The sequence below is a fragment of the Pristis pectinata genome, chromosome 4 (assembly GCF_009764475.1).
Source record: "Pristis pectinata isolate sPriPec2 chromosome 4, sPriPec2.1.pri, whole genome shotgun sequence".
Lineage (NCBI taxonomy): Eukaryota > Metazoa > Chordata > Chondrichthyes > Rhinopristiformes > Pristidae > Pristis > Pristis pectinata.
The window spans coordinates 30,004,366-30,019,745 of NC_067408.1; the positions used below are offsets into that span (position 1 = coordinate 30,004,366).

Here is a 15,380-nt window from a genome sequence, read left to right on the forward strand (position 1 = left end):
GGCAGTGAGTACCAGTTTTCAACTACCATTGAGGTAAAAATATTTTTCCTCAAATCCCCTCCAAACCTCCCAGCCCTTACCTTAAACCTATGTCTTTTGATAGTCACATCTCCTTATCTATGACCCTCTTACTTTTGTACACCTCAATTAGGTCTCCCTCAGCTTTCTTTACTCGAAATAAAACAAACCCAGCCAATCCAGTCTCTCCTCATCGCTAAAATACTCCATTCTGGGCAACATCCTGGTGAATTTCCTCAGCAGCCTCTCCAATATAATCATGTTCCTTCTTATAGAGTGGCACAGTGTTCCAGCTGTGGCCAAACTAAATTTTATATAGTTGTTTCATAACACGCCTGCTTTTATGTTCTATGCCCTAGCTAAAGAAAGCAAGCATCCTGTATGCCTTCTTAAATACCATATCCTACTGCCTTCACGATCCTTGGCCATGTACACCAAGCTCCCTCTGTTCCTCAGCACTTCCTCAAGTCTAACATTTATTGTTACATCCTAGCATTATTCATCTTCCTAACATGTAATGTGTTACATCTTTCAGGATTAAATTCCATCTGCCATTTCTCTGCCCATCTTACCAACTGATCAATGTTGGCCTATAGTCAAAGACTATCTTCCTCACTATCCACAACACCACAAATCTTCATGTTATCTGCAAACTTACTAAACATCTATTCACATCCACAGCGTTATTGTAAGGGTCCCAGTATTGACCTCTGCAGTACACTGGTCACAGGCTTCCGATTACAAAAAAAATTCTTGACCATCAATCATTCTCTGCTCCTATCACCAAGTCAATTTCAGATCCAATAAGCTAAATTGCCTTGGATCCCATATGGGATCTAGTCTATGAATCCATGTAGATTATATCAACTGAATTATCCTCATCAACACAATTAGTCACTTTCTCCAAAGATTTCATCAATCAGTCAGAACCTCCACTTTAATAAAGTGTTGCTTATTATTTGGAAGCCTGTAATACACCCCCAGCAAAGTGATAGCCCTTGTTATGGACTAGGTTGCTATTGGTGAATGTCCCTTTAAAATAGAGCATAGTGGTGTGTGTGTGTGTGTGTTGTGTGCTTACGTCAATAGAAGATAAAGGATGTGATGACGTTTTTGGAGCAGTCAGTCAGAGGGGAGAGAGAAGAGAGAAGAGAGAGACACCAGCCTGCTAGTTTCTCTATCAATGGATGAGAAACAATAACTGTGCCTGTCACTACAATCCACGTATGGATTTTTGGAGTAATCCGGTGGAGTCCACTTTGTCATTAACCTGTAGAGGGAAACAGGTATTTGTGTGGACGGCCATGTCTTGGATGCTTTTTGGGGTGGCAGATACTTCGGAACAAAGTAGTGGAGTTCACTTTGTTGCTGACCTGTAGAAGGAAACAGGTATTTGGGTGGACGGCCATGATTCGAGAGCCTTTCGGGGTGAGACAGATGCAGTGGAGTAGTTAATGCTGAGTAAACACTGAGGTGTCGTATGGGTTCCAAAGTGGAATATTTGGATTTCATAATTACTCTCTACATCTATGCTTTGTCTTCAGTCAACGGTGGTTGTTGAAGAAGCCTTTGCTTATGTTTCACCTCATGGCTTGCTGAACTGAACTTCCATTCAGTTCAACTGAAGAACCATTCCTGGACTTGGAGTTTGACACACACAGTTTAGTTTTGGAGTTAATGTTTAAGGTTTAACATTCTTACTACTAACATTCTAACATTTTTACTTTTATTTTTCTTATTATCATAAGTAGCTGTTAATAAAGTAGTTTTTAAACACTGAATCATGACTCGGTGTGTTTCTTTTGTTGCTGGTTCGTAACACCCTCTTTTTATTTCTAAGTTCCAATCAAGTGGCCTCATTTGAAATACCTTTGAGGATACCTTCCCATCCTAGTGGACTCAAAGTCTGCAAGATTGAGGTTAAGGAGCCAAATTGTGCTGGCTGTGGCTGGTGGTTCACCAGCATAGAGTCTAATGCTGGAATCCACAGCATTTTGCTGGGAAATTACACCAATGCTAAGATCAGAGACCCCATTCATTTGATCTCTATCCATGCACATCTAAAATTTTAGATTTAGAAAGGGTATGTAGGGCAGTGGGGAGGAGGGTTTGTTGAAGGCAACTAGGGAACTCCCAGCATAAAGCATCCAAGCATTAATGCAAGGATCCCAATATTGACCTCTGTAGTACACCACTGGTCACATTTTTAATCTTTTTATTTGTCTTTCCCAAAAGATCAGAGTTTTGGATGAGGTGCACTGTATGTGTATGTGTGCATGTATATAATTAAGTATCACAATAAGAAAAATTAAACTTTGTAAATCAATCTTTAATGTAATGATGAAAATTATAAAAATAAATTCACATTTTTCCATATTAGTGGTGAATTAATTTTTTTTAAACAAACATTCAAGCAATTAATCAGTTGAATATGTCCCAACAGTTAAGATGGAGAACAGTAAATAATCATCTTTAAAGCTTTCATAATAATTTTTCAGTGGACTAATCATCCCTTTGGCCATATCCACATCACTAAACATTGAAATAACAACCTAACAGGAAGCTTCTATAAATACACTTCCATAACAACAAGGACATTCACGCAAACAGTTTATTCAACCTAGGTGTCCAAGCTTTTAGTTTCATGACCCACATGAGTGCATAAGGGTTCGGCTTCTACAAAAATGAGTCAACCTTCCTACTAATGTATAATCATCTCCATTTGCTGACATTAACATATTTTCTTGCAATATATCCAACATTATCACAGCTGCACTACATCCAGCAAAGTAGAAACCCACCCTCAGTTACAAAACATCATGGGCTGAATCATACTAGTTGTGGCCAGCAGTTCTGATTGGAATAGCTGGCACCCATCCATGTAAATTGAAGCCAGTCTTGAACTTAGGCCTGTGCACAGAATCCAGTACTTCCTTATAGACTTGAGGGTTGCACTTGTCATTATATTCCATCACTAGACTCTGCACTTTGGTGAGATTCACCAGCAGTTTTCCAGGGAATTACTACTTAGATCTTATGCCAGTTTAGACCTGCCACAGGTTCTGTAATCTCAATAAATTCAATGGAGATTCTAAACCCCCAGATTAAGAGAGGGTAGTAAAGAGATATTTGTAATTATTTTGTCTTATATATGTTTTTTTATTATTTCTATCTGCTTATGATTTTAAATGTTTTAATAACTTTAATTGTTTAAGAACTATTAGAATGAAGGAAATGTCTCAAATTCAGAGACATTTAAAAAAATTGTTAAAATCACTTCTCTTTTACAGCTGGCAAAGCTTTGCTCCTGGCTTTGCTGGCACTGACACTTAGCTCTAACTGTAGATTGCTCACCATTTGTTCCTCCCTGCAGTGGGCCAGCGAGCTTTTTTGTTTGACCTACCACCACTTTTGTTTCACTGGCTACCATTGTGTGAGAATTTGAAAACTTTACAGTCAACTACAACTGTCCACACATGCCGCTGATTTATGATAAAAATCTATACTCACCTAATACTGATAGTCAAAGCCCAGATTGTTGCACAAACTGGTTCTACTGTCAATTATGAGGCCCCACGTGAGTATCAAAATTAAGAATAGTGAATGTTTTTGACATTCAGAAACATTCAAAAACATCGCAAAACCCTGAAAAAAGATTCAAACTTTTAAAAATAATTGTAAAAATCCAAAACAAATATTGTTAAAAACATTTAGATAAACAATTCAAAAAATATAATTAAGTTAAAACTTATCTAGGTTTCCTGCAATTTTCCTCTGCATGCAAGTGAATGAAGGTTCTGTTCTTGTTCCAAGGTCGTGCTCCAATGTTGGACTCTGTGAACTTATTACAGAGCAGTGGGGAAAACACCAGCAAACAGGTTCTGGTCTTTAACGATCACATATATGCTGGAATCCTGAAAGTGGTGGCACTTATAAGTGCAACTGCTGACAATTCCAACAACTCTAGACCATTGTTTATTACAGTGACCTTTGTATCAAACTGACAGAAGTGGTTGTAATTGTTTGATTCTTTATTGTTGTTATTCATATGACTTTTATAATATTCATAAGTGAGATTTATTTCACAGATAATCTTCAATTGTGTTCCTAATAATAAAATTGTCCTGATTTTCCAACAACAGTTCATGGACTCAAGGGTTAGCTCAGCCCAGACAGTGAATCCTGTTGTATTTGTGCCAGGTCTTCAGGGAACAATCCATTTTGTTTCATTTCCCTACAATATATAACAATATATATTTTCTGTTTCTGTATTTATCCAATTCTAAAGATACTATTAAATCACATCCCACCACCCTATAAGGCAATGCATTCAATATCCTAAGCAGTTATTGCATGAAGTTTTATCTCATACAGTGTTTATTTCTTTAGCCAATTACCTTGCTCCCTTCACTTGTTGGCAATTCAGCCACTGATATCAGTTTTTTTTCCACTTTGCTTAAACCTATCAGGATTTTAAATGCCTCAATCAAATTTCCTCTTGGCCTTTGTTGCTTTAGCACACAAGAACTATGATCCTCCATGTCTGGTAAAACTCCTTGCCCTTCTTAAAGTGTGGTGCCCAAAAATGGCTGGGTCCAAATTAGTACTTTTAATTAGTTCCTGGCTTTTGTATTCTATGCCTCTATTTATGAAGCCTACAAAGGGCTTTCACATGTTCTGTTAAGTGCTTTGTTAACCTGCTCGGTCACATTCAAAGAATTGTGCACAAACACTCCAAGTCAATTCTTGTACACACTTTAAAAATATATAATTTTGTATGCATTTTTTTTATATATTTCCAAGAAAAATGCTTCAGCTCTTTCTTTTCATCTGCCAGGTCTCCAGTCATTGCAACAGCCTGTATATAGCATTTTGAGGTCTCTAGTTCCCTGCTTTTTGCTATATTTCCAACTTTTACATCACATGCAAATTTTAAAATTGTCCCTTGGAGTCCAAGTCACTAATACTTATCAAAAACGGATGTGATCCTGGCACAAACCTTGGGGAATGAGACCATAATCCAGAAAGGAGAAATTCAACACAACTTTAATTTCTTCATCAGCTTTGTGAACATGTTGCTCCTTCCACTTTTATCCCACAGGCTTCTAACTGCTTACAATTTCAATGTTCGGTACTTTATCAAGTACCATTTGGAAGTCCATATACATAATATGAACTGCAGTGTCAATTTGCCACTTTTCAAAAACAAATAAAGTCACTCATATGTAATTTACTAGATTATCGCCCAAGTGGCTGTTAATTTTCTTCACTTATTCTTTTAGTTACTCTTTATGCTATTGTTAATTGATCTGTAATTGCCATATTTATCCTACTTCCATCCATTGAGGGATGTAATAGTTGCATTCCTTCAGTTTTTTGGCAGCACAGGCAAGTAAAGAGAGGATTGGGTCAGCAACTTGACATTACATTGAACACAATTTGGAAGCAGCATTTAGCAAGGGGAAGAAGTGCAATCTGGATGAGGGACTTGAAGATTACACAAGGTCAATGGCTTAGTAGCACTGCTGCTCACTAAAATGGAAAAGCCCTGAATGGCCTCTTCTGAGGTGGTGAGAGAATCAACATGGGAAAAACCTTCAAAAGGTTCCAGAGCATAAAGTATATCCTTACAAATGGAAGTATTATACAAGCAATATTGTACTGGAACGCCATGACTGTTTTTGACCAGATCAAGGTTTATGTATGAATATGTTGCAATGCCTTGTCTTATGAATGAACTCTAATTCATAAGACAAGGTTTATAGATGGCCATCTAAATATGAGATGGCTCAAGTGCCATCTATAAATTCGCCGATGACACCACTGTTGTTGGTAGAATCTCAGATAACAACAAGGTGGTGTACAGGTGTGAGATAGATCGGTTGGTTGAGTGGTGTCGCAACAACAACCTCGCACTCAACGTCAGCAAGACCAAGGAATTGATTGTGGGCTTCAGGAAGGCGATGTTGGGAGAACACACACCAGTCCTCATTGAGGAGTCAGGGGTGGAAAGGATGAGCAGCTTCAAGTTCTTGTGTGTCGATATCTCAAGATCTATTCTGGGCCCAACACATTGACGCAATCAAGAAGAAAGCACACCAGTGGCTCTACTTCGTTAGTAGTTTGAGGAGATTCAGTATGTCACCAAAGGCAAATTTCTATATATGTATGGTGGAGAGCATTCTGACTGGTTCCATCAGAACCTGGTATGGAGGCTCCAAAGCACAGGATTGCAAGAGGCTGCAGAGGGTTATAGACTCAGCTAGCTCATTCATGGGCACAACCCTCCCCACTATTGAGGACATCTTCAAGAGGCGGTGCCTCAAGAAGGTGGCATTTATCACTAAGGAGCCTCACCATCTGCAACATGCCCTCTTCTCATTACTACCATCAGGGAGAAGGTACAGAAGCCTGAAGACTCACACTCAAGGATTCAGGAACAGCTTCTTCCCCTCTGCAAACAGATTTCTGAACAGTCCATGAACAATACCTCATTATTCCTCTTTTATAAATTTATTTTTGTAATTTATAGAAATTATATATCTTTGCATTGTACTGCTGCTGCAAAACAACAAATTTCATGTTATATAAGTCAGTAAAAAAAATTCTGAACCCCATACTTCTAGCTATAACAAAGTTGTTCATATGTCTGAATAATCTACGCACAAATTGTTCCAGCCCTCATTTTTTCTTTACCTTCTTTTCCAAAATATTCACCATCAAGTTTCTAAATGCATTTCTATTGCAGCACTGTGTGTTTCTTAAATAATTTCAGGGTTTCTGCGGCCTTTGTCTGGAAACCTTTACTTGTGTTAAGAATTTTCTATTAAAACTTTCCTGATATTAGTCAATTTACAATTAATTTGAATATATCCTTCTGTTCTACAGCTTTATTTTAAAGTAATGTTCTATATTTCAATTTCCTATTCCTTTAAGTATTTCATACTAAGACCATTGTCCAGGTTATCTCAAATAGTCCATCTCTGTGGAGACAACAGATAAGTCTGATTATTTTCATCTCTGCACTCACAACAAACCTTTTTGGCATTTCTATTTTCTCCAGTGATGCAAGTTTATCTGTTGACTGTTTCCTGGATATTCCTTTATAATTTTAGGTTTCCACAATTAGCATGCTTTATGTTTAAGCAATTTTATTTTTATGTTTTTGGACAGGATTGTTAAACTGGATTGAAGTATGTTAAAGGTGGTGGTGGGCAGCCTTGTGTTAGTGATTTTTTGGTTAGTTTTTGTGATAGAGATGAACTTCATGTATCTGGGAGCATCAGCCCAAAAGAAACTGCATGTAGACTAATAGTGCTAGACATTTTATCTAAATATGAATTAACTTCAAGTGAAAGAAACTAAGTGGTTAAAATGTGGAAAGTCAAAAGTTGTGGTCAGAGATGTGCAGTTACTTTTCACTTGTAGAACAACATCTGGTGCCTGGTTCCCCATTGAGCAGTTCCCATAATTGCAGGATATGAAGGAAATGGTCTACAATAATTAAATCAATTCAAATCTAAATTCCTTTCAACAAAATGCTAATTGTTAACTTTATTGTTAACTATAAAAGTGTGGAATTTCATTCCTTCTTGTTGCTTTTTTGTAATGTTTTCTAATTAAACGTTTTAATAAACAACATTTTTGTTTCTCTGTTCATTTTTCCCCTTGTGACTAAACATTGAATTCATTATTTCTTCTCAGCTTCTGTGCTATTAATTTCATAATCATTACGTCTAATGAGTTAAGAAAATACAAAGTTGTAGTGAAGAAACCTACAATGGAATGGAGATAAGTGTGTTTTCATATAACTGCTTTCACCAGGATTTAAACTGAGTGCATGAATCACTAGTTTGTTCTTACATCTCTACCCACTGCTCCACTTTTTATGGCACTTTCCCATGCAACTGTGAGAGGTACAATACCTGCTCTTTCACCTCTTCTTTTCCCATTCATCCATGGGCCCAAATAGTCATTCTTTGTGGAGCAGCATTTCACATGCATTTCTTCCAGTTTAGTGATTGCATGCAGTGCTCATGATGTGGTCTCCCTGACATCAGGAGAAACCAAATGCAGATTGCGTTACTTCTTTGTAAAACATTTCAAACTACGTAAGGATTATATGATGCAAAATTCCTATTATATTTCTGTTCATTTAGCCGGCAAAATTTGCTTCCTGGAATTGAACAGAAAAACTCAGATTATCTGGAACTCTCAGGATTTTACTGGTGTCAGACTGGAGGATTTTCCAGACTACTGTAGAGGGAAGGTGGGAAGACAGGTGGAAAGAGGAAGAAGGAAGGGCAGAGAGGGAGGGTGGGGAAAGAGAAGTGAAGGGAAGGTTGGGGGAAACAAGAGTGATTTCAGGTGGGAGAGAGGGGGGGTAAAAGAGGAAAGTGTGACTGAAGTGGGGAGGGAGAAGAAAGGGAAGGCAGAAGGGTAAAAGAGGTCAGAGAGATAGTGACTCACCCCTCTCTACCTCCTTGCAATTCTTTATATTTGCTGAATTTGACCCTCTTGATTATTTGCAGTTTTAATTGCACCAACATAAACAGCTCTGCCTTCAACTCTGTAATTGCTTCCCTTATTATTTCTACCTTAGTTTCCTCTTCAAAGATGGTCATCAAAAACTAAATCAATAAATGAGCTGTCTAATATGTCTAGTATCTGCTTACTTTGTGGCAAATTTTGTTTCCTAATACTCCTGTGAATCTACCTCAGAGCATTTTACTAAATTAAAAAAGGACCATATAATTACAAGTTTTTGTTGCTGAATGAATGAAGTGCCAACAATGTGACAAGCAATGACATCTGAGATTGCAGATGAATTGCATGAATATAGCAGAATATATTTAAGTCACACCTTCAACAAATAAATATTCTAATTGGCTAATGAGCTGGAGAGGGAAATATTAGCACAGAGGAAGCTGCAACATGCGTGCTTAACAATAAAAAATACATACTGTGGACAGAGCTATGTAATCCTGAAGGCATGCTGGAGAGGGAGGGAATTTTAGTAAGCAGATTGGAAAAAAGGAATAAGTGAAGAGACTATTAAAGAGAAAAGTGACAGAGAGGGGGTTGTTGGAATCGGAGGAAATACACAAAGGCATGATCTCAAACTGAATGGCGTAGTACCATTGGGATAGTTGGAGCAAGGGACAGTCATATAAAGCAAGGAACAGAAAACTTTGAGGGGTTAAGAGTGAGGTGGAAATAATATTACAGATAAGGCTGTGGTCAACAAGAGCCTTATTTGGAAATCATCGATGCACAGGAAGTTATAGCATGGAAACAGGCCTTTTGGCCTGAGTCCACGCCCACTATCAAACACACAATTTTTCACTTATCCTACCCTAACTCATTTTATTCTCCCCACATACCCATCAACTCCCTCCAAAATTTGCAATCCATTGAAATACAAGGGACAATTTATAGTGACCAATTAATCTATGAATCTGCAGATCTTTGGGATGTGGGAGGAAACCCATGTGGCCACAAAGAGAACATGCAAACTCCTCACAGACAGCAATCAAGGACTAAACCCAAGTTCCTGGAGCTGCTCTACTAACAGTGTCACAATTAAAAGAAAACATTTTTCCCCGAGCGTTGAAAAATCACTAATGTCACTCCACTCTTCAAGAAGGGAGGGAGGCAAAATACAGGAAATTATAGGCCAGTTACCCTGACTTCAGTGGTTGGTAAGATGTTAGAGTTCATTATTAAGGATGAGGTTTCAGGGTACTTGGAGGCACATGATAAAATAGGCCAAAGTCAACATTGTTTCCTTAAGGAGAGATCTTGCCTGAGAAATCTGTTGGAATTTGAGGAAGTAACAAGCAGGATTGACAAACCGGAGTCAATGGGTGTTGTTTACTTGGATTTTTAGAAAACCTTTCATAAATTACCACACATGAGGCTGCTAAACAAGTTAGGAACCCATGGTATTACAGGAAAGGTACTATCGTGGATAGAAGATTGGGTGACTGGCAGAAGGCAGAGTGGGAATAAAGGGGGCCTTTCCTGGTTGGCTGTCAGTGACTGGTGGTGTTCCTCAGGGGTTGGTGTTGGGTCCACTACTTTTCACATTATGCATTAATGATCTGGATGATGGAATTGATGCCTTTGTGGCTGAATTTGCAGATGATACAAAGATAGGTGGGAGGGGCAGGTAGCGCTGAGGAAGCAGGGAATCTGCGGAAGGACTTGGATGGGCAAACCAGTGGCAGATGGAATATAGCACAGAAAAATGTGGGGCTATGCACTTTGGTAGAAGGAATAAAGGCATAAACTATTTTTTTTTAAATGGGGGGAAAATTCAGAAATCGGAGGTGCAAAGGGACTTGGGACTCCTAGTGCAGGATTCCCTAAAGGTTAACTTGCAGGTTGAGTCAGTAGTAAGGAAGGCAAATGCAATGTTAGCATTTATTTTGAGAGGACTAGAATATAAAAGCAAGGATGTAATGCTGAGGCTTGATAATGTGTTGGTCAGACCACATTTGCAGTATTGAGAGCAGTTTTGGGCACCATATCCAAGGTGGCGTTGGAGAGGGTCCAGAGGTGGTTTACGAGAATGATCATGGGGATTAAAGGGTTAACATGAGGAGCATTTGAGGGCTCTGGGCCTGTATTTGCTGGAGTTTAGAAGGTTTTTGGGGGTGGGAATCTCATTGAAACTTACTTAGTATTGAAAGGCCTGGGTAGAGTGGATGTGGAGAGGATGTTTACAGTAATGGGAAAGTCTAAGACCAGGAGGGAGAAAAAAAAGTCTCAAAATACAAGGAACAGAGATGAAGAGAAATTTCTTTAGCCAGAGGGTGGTGAATCTGCAGAAATTATTGCCGCAGATGGTTGTGGAGGCAGAGTCATTGAATATAGTTAAAGCGGAGGTTGATAGGTTCTTGATTATTAAGGTCATCAAAGGTTGCAGGGAGAAGGCAGGAGAATGGGGTTGAAAAGGAATAATAAATCAGCCACGATTGAATGGTGGAGCAAACTCGATGAGCTGAATGGTCTGATTCTGCTGCTGTGTCTTATGGACTTAAATTAACCAAATATGGTAGAAAGGTAGAATAAAGCACAAGGCTGGGAAATTGCAGTTGGCTTAATCTAAAGCAGTGAGGTGGATGGAAGGTGGCATCATGTGAATTAAAAAAAAGTCAATGGTCTAGAAGGCAAAAATTCCCGTGATGAAAGAGTCAAGATCTAAAGAAAGCAAATATACCATTTATAGATGGAGAAAGAGAGCTGGAAGGTAGTGGAGCAACACACAAAATGCTGGAAGAACTCAGCTGGCCAGGCAGCATCCATGAAGGGAAATGGAGTGGAATGGGATGTTCGGCAAATTCTCATAACACCTTTGTGGAGCGAGGTCGTGGCTTCAGCAGCAACCAGAGTTCAGTGAAAATCAAAAAAAAACTGCAGATGCTGGAAATCTAAAAGGAATCTAACTGCTGGGTAGGGAATTAGAGCCAACGTTTCAGATGGGAGACCCTTAGACGTAGTTCTGAAGACCCGTTGAAGATTTCCAGCACTTTATTTCGAACCAGAATTCAGGTGTTGAAGGCATGGGAAGAGTATGCAGAAGAAACTACTGACAAGTTTGTTACAGCAAGTAGATCACAGTTGGGAGTATAGAATCACGACTAATGAATATGATTAGTTCCGGGCCGGAATTACGAGAAGCCAAATTAATTTCGAGTTTTAAGCAGGAATATTTTGATGCTCTTCGCTAATAAACTTACAACCCAGTTTGTTGGGAGAACATATATAATTCGATAGCGACCTAAGCCACTCCCAATATGTTACCTACATTCGGCGCCACTAAATCGTTACAATTATAAATCTGTTTTCAAGATTCACGGCAAGTCGCCGATAATAAATCGAACACCAGCCGTGGTCCCAGCAATAGTATTCAAAAGTTAACCAAGTTGCGCGGCGGCGTGAACATTTCCGACGATCCACCTTTTCTTCCACAAGAGACCACAGGCGCGACTGTGAGAATGAACTAGTTCACAGGCGCGGAGCTCGTACCTTCGACGCATTCACCGGAGCCTCTCCCACCTCCCTCCGTCGGTTACTGGCGAGGCGACCCGCGCCGCCAACAGCCGCCCCTCGGCTGCAACCACGAGCCCTTCCCGCCCGCGCTCCTCCTCCCTCCGTTTGTTTTTCTTCACGCGAGGCCGAATGGTACGGTCCGCGCCGCAGCCAATCAGCGCGCCCCGAGGCGGGGGAAACTCTCCGGGAAATAATGGAAAGCGGGCGCCATGATGATTGTTTGCTTTTAGAACGGGCTCGCTGGGTTTATAGGCGAAAGCAAGAAGGGTCTAGAACTTTTGTTATGTGTTCGCAGGTACAAAAGAATGTTTTTTTTCACTTCCAACCTATTGGATTAAGGTTTCATTAATTCCCTGCTTTGCTTAATCAAAAGGTATTTATTGTAATATGTAAACATATGAGCTCTGAATCTAGCGAGGTTTTATATTTAAATTCAAAACTTCCAACTCAAGTTTTTTTAAAAGATAACTTAGTTATTTTTTCAAGCTTGTCGACATCATTCGTTTTATTAGAGTATTATATTTCTTTAGAAGTCTGCAGAGTCTTGGTTGGATGGAAAAACTAAGTCGCTTCTTTTATGTAGTAAACGTGAGGCCTACACGTTGTTTGGTACTGGAGGGGAGCTTTTATTTGAACGACAGAGTGACCTAGCTTTATGGCGGAAGTGTGTGTTTGGTTTGATTGACAGGCGTACATGCCACTCAAAGGCAGGTCGTTCACCAATGCGGTGAGCGGCGGGTTTTTCAGGGCCAATGGGTGTAGTTCAGGGGCAGGACATCCGCAATGAAGGTAGGTTGATTTCGAACGTAGTTTTTGTTGCGTCCTAGTTTAATAATGGTAATACTAGGGATGCGAGATTTGGAGGTAATCAGCCAGTCAGCAAATTATTATATCTTTTTGTGTATGATATTGCATTTCATACCATCATTTGGTAAGTGAATGCAGTTAGTGTGTTAGAAAAAAAATAAAAGAAATGATTATATTTGGCTGAAAAATAATAGTTTTCCTGTGTAATTCTCAAGCCTTTGACTTTACTACCACGTTTTTATTATACTGCATATGTTTTAACTTGATCTAGTATACCAGTTAAGTTTTTAAGACTAGGTGTTTGCTTCATAGACGCGGACTTCGAATTAGATAACCAATAGAACGACGAACTTGTGCTGTGTGTGCATCTTGCAATAATAAATTTTAATTGTAATTCACAGTATTCTTTGACGGTAGTCCCAAGGAAAACCAAACCCCAATGTTTATTTATCACGTGCAGTTGCTCAATATTCTTTTGAGCTACTCTTTGGAACGTGAATTACAGGTGGAAATAGCACTTTAAACATTAAGAATTATTATATGCAGGAAATACTTAACCTGATGAGGTGTAAACATAAAGAGACATTTTTTAAAGAGTTTGCTTTGTAGATTGGACGTTTTAGTGAAATGTTTTTTCTATTTGTCCATATGTGTTCACAAAAGTTCAAGTTTGCATTCAGAAGCATAGGATTTGTCACAAATGAATTTATGATATTTACATTGTGAACTGCTCACATTTATTGCCAATTCTTTGTCCTTTTCAATGTGCTTGTATATTTTCCATCCTACCTACCACTAAATATCTATCTACTTTAAAGTTATCATTATTTCCATTTATATTTCTGGTTGGGCACTTGAATTCCCCAGTATATTTGTGTGCTTAGATAAAAACACAGCAAAAAACTTAACTTATGGAGGTTTTAAAAAAAAAATTTGTACTTAATTGCTATAGCTTCACTGAACAGTAAACAAAATTGTTTAATTTATCAAAAATATCAAATTTAATAGCTTCAGTTGGCCTTCCTTTCAACTGCTGAAAGAAAACAGAAAATTGCTGTGGCTGAAAGGTGCTGGACGTACACTTATTGTTTGATTGACTGGATTTTAGCACTCTTCTTGACCTCTTCTGCGAAGAGGCTATTTTATTTCATCTTGTAGTCATAACCACTCCAACTCTTTGTCACTTAGTAAATTTCATCTGCACAACAATTTCTGTTGGAATTCCTTATGTACTAAATAGCAAGTTTTCTCATGAGTATACAGAGTAAATGAGCTGACAGAGTAAATATGCTTTTATTTTTTATACTTTTCATGATCTCAACAACTTGTGTCTGACGGAAGGCAAAGAACTGCATATGCTGGAATGAAAAATAGGAAATTCTGGGAATACTCATCATATATGGAGAGAGAAATAGCTAACATTTCAGGCCAATGGACTTCCACTTCTGATGAAAGGTCGTGGACCTGAAACTTCCACTGTCTCTCTCTTCACAGATGCTAAATATTTCCAATTGATATTTGTTTAGTACTTTTAACATAGCAAAATCATTACAAGATGCTTTTCAAAGAAAAATCCATGAAGGATACATAAAGTTGGTCACCAAAAGCTTGGTCAAAGATTTAGATTTTAATGAGCCTCTTAAATGAAAGAAGAATGGAGAGATGGGGGTATAACTGGAGGCATGGTTGCCGATGGTGAAGCAATTGAAATTGGGATGAATAAGAGTTTAAATGGATTGTTGAACCAATATTTAGAGATAACGGGGGCAAGACAATGAAGGAATTATAAGATTTGGGTGAGAATTTTAAAATTAAGATGTGGTTTATACAGTAGTCTGCAAGTACAGTGCTGATGTGTAAATGGGATTTGGTGTGAATTAGGATACAAGCAGCAATGTTTTGGACAACCTCCTGTTTACAGGTGGTGAAATGAAAGAGGCTGGCCAAGAATATGTTAGAATAGTGAAGGCTGGATCTAATGCAGGCTTGCGTTTTGGCAACAAATGAACTGGAACAGGGAATGTATAGGGTGATGTTATGGAGCAGAAATATGAAGTCTTTGTGATATGTATGGTCTGAAATGAAACTTGGGTGGGGTGGGTGGTCACACAAATATGACTGAATCAGATTAGTTGTATCCTTGGTTTCATATAGTTGTTAGGGAAAGTGGCAGATTTGGTTAGAGATCAGAATTTATGACAGATGTAGCAGGTGAAAACCTTGGTGATAATTCAAGGAAATTTATATTTATCCAGCACTTGATTTTGGACAAGCGATTCAGCAATTTTGAGGCAATGGAACATGGTAAAGCTTGGTGTCATCCATGTACATATGAAAATTCATACAACACTTTTGGATAATGTTGCCGAGGAGAAGCATATGGATAAGAAATGGGGAACAAGGATAGATTCATGGAGGTTATCAGAGGTAACGTGGGAAGAGAACACAGGGTTGTGATTTTTCTGGCCACACTTGCATAAGTAAGAATAGATCCAGGT

General features: G+C 38.6%; 1 protein-coding gene across 4 annotated transcripts in view; it reads left to right on the forward strand.

The window, feature by feature from the left end:
- Nucleotides 1–12,244: 12,244 nt before the first annotated feature.
- LOC127569133 (CCR4-NOT transcription complex subunit 6-like) overlaps nt 12,245–15,380 on the forward strand; it is a 58,410-nt gene continuing 55,274 nt past the window's right edge. The window contains exon 1 of one of the 4 annotated variants that reach the window (XM_052013505.1): nt 12,245–12,370. The gene's annotated coding sequence lies outside the window, so the exon portion shown is untranslated. Of the gene's footprint in view, nt 12,449–12,860; nt 13,007–15,380 lie in introns of those variants that run through there. The other 3 variants (XM_052013507.1, XM_052013508.1, XM_052013506.1) reach the window with 3 other exon arrangements.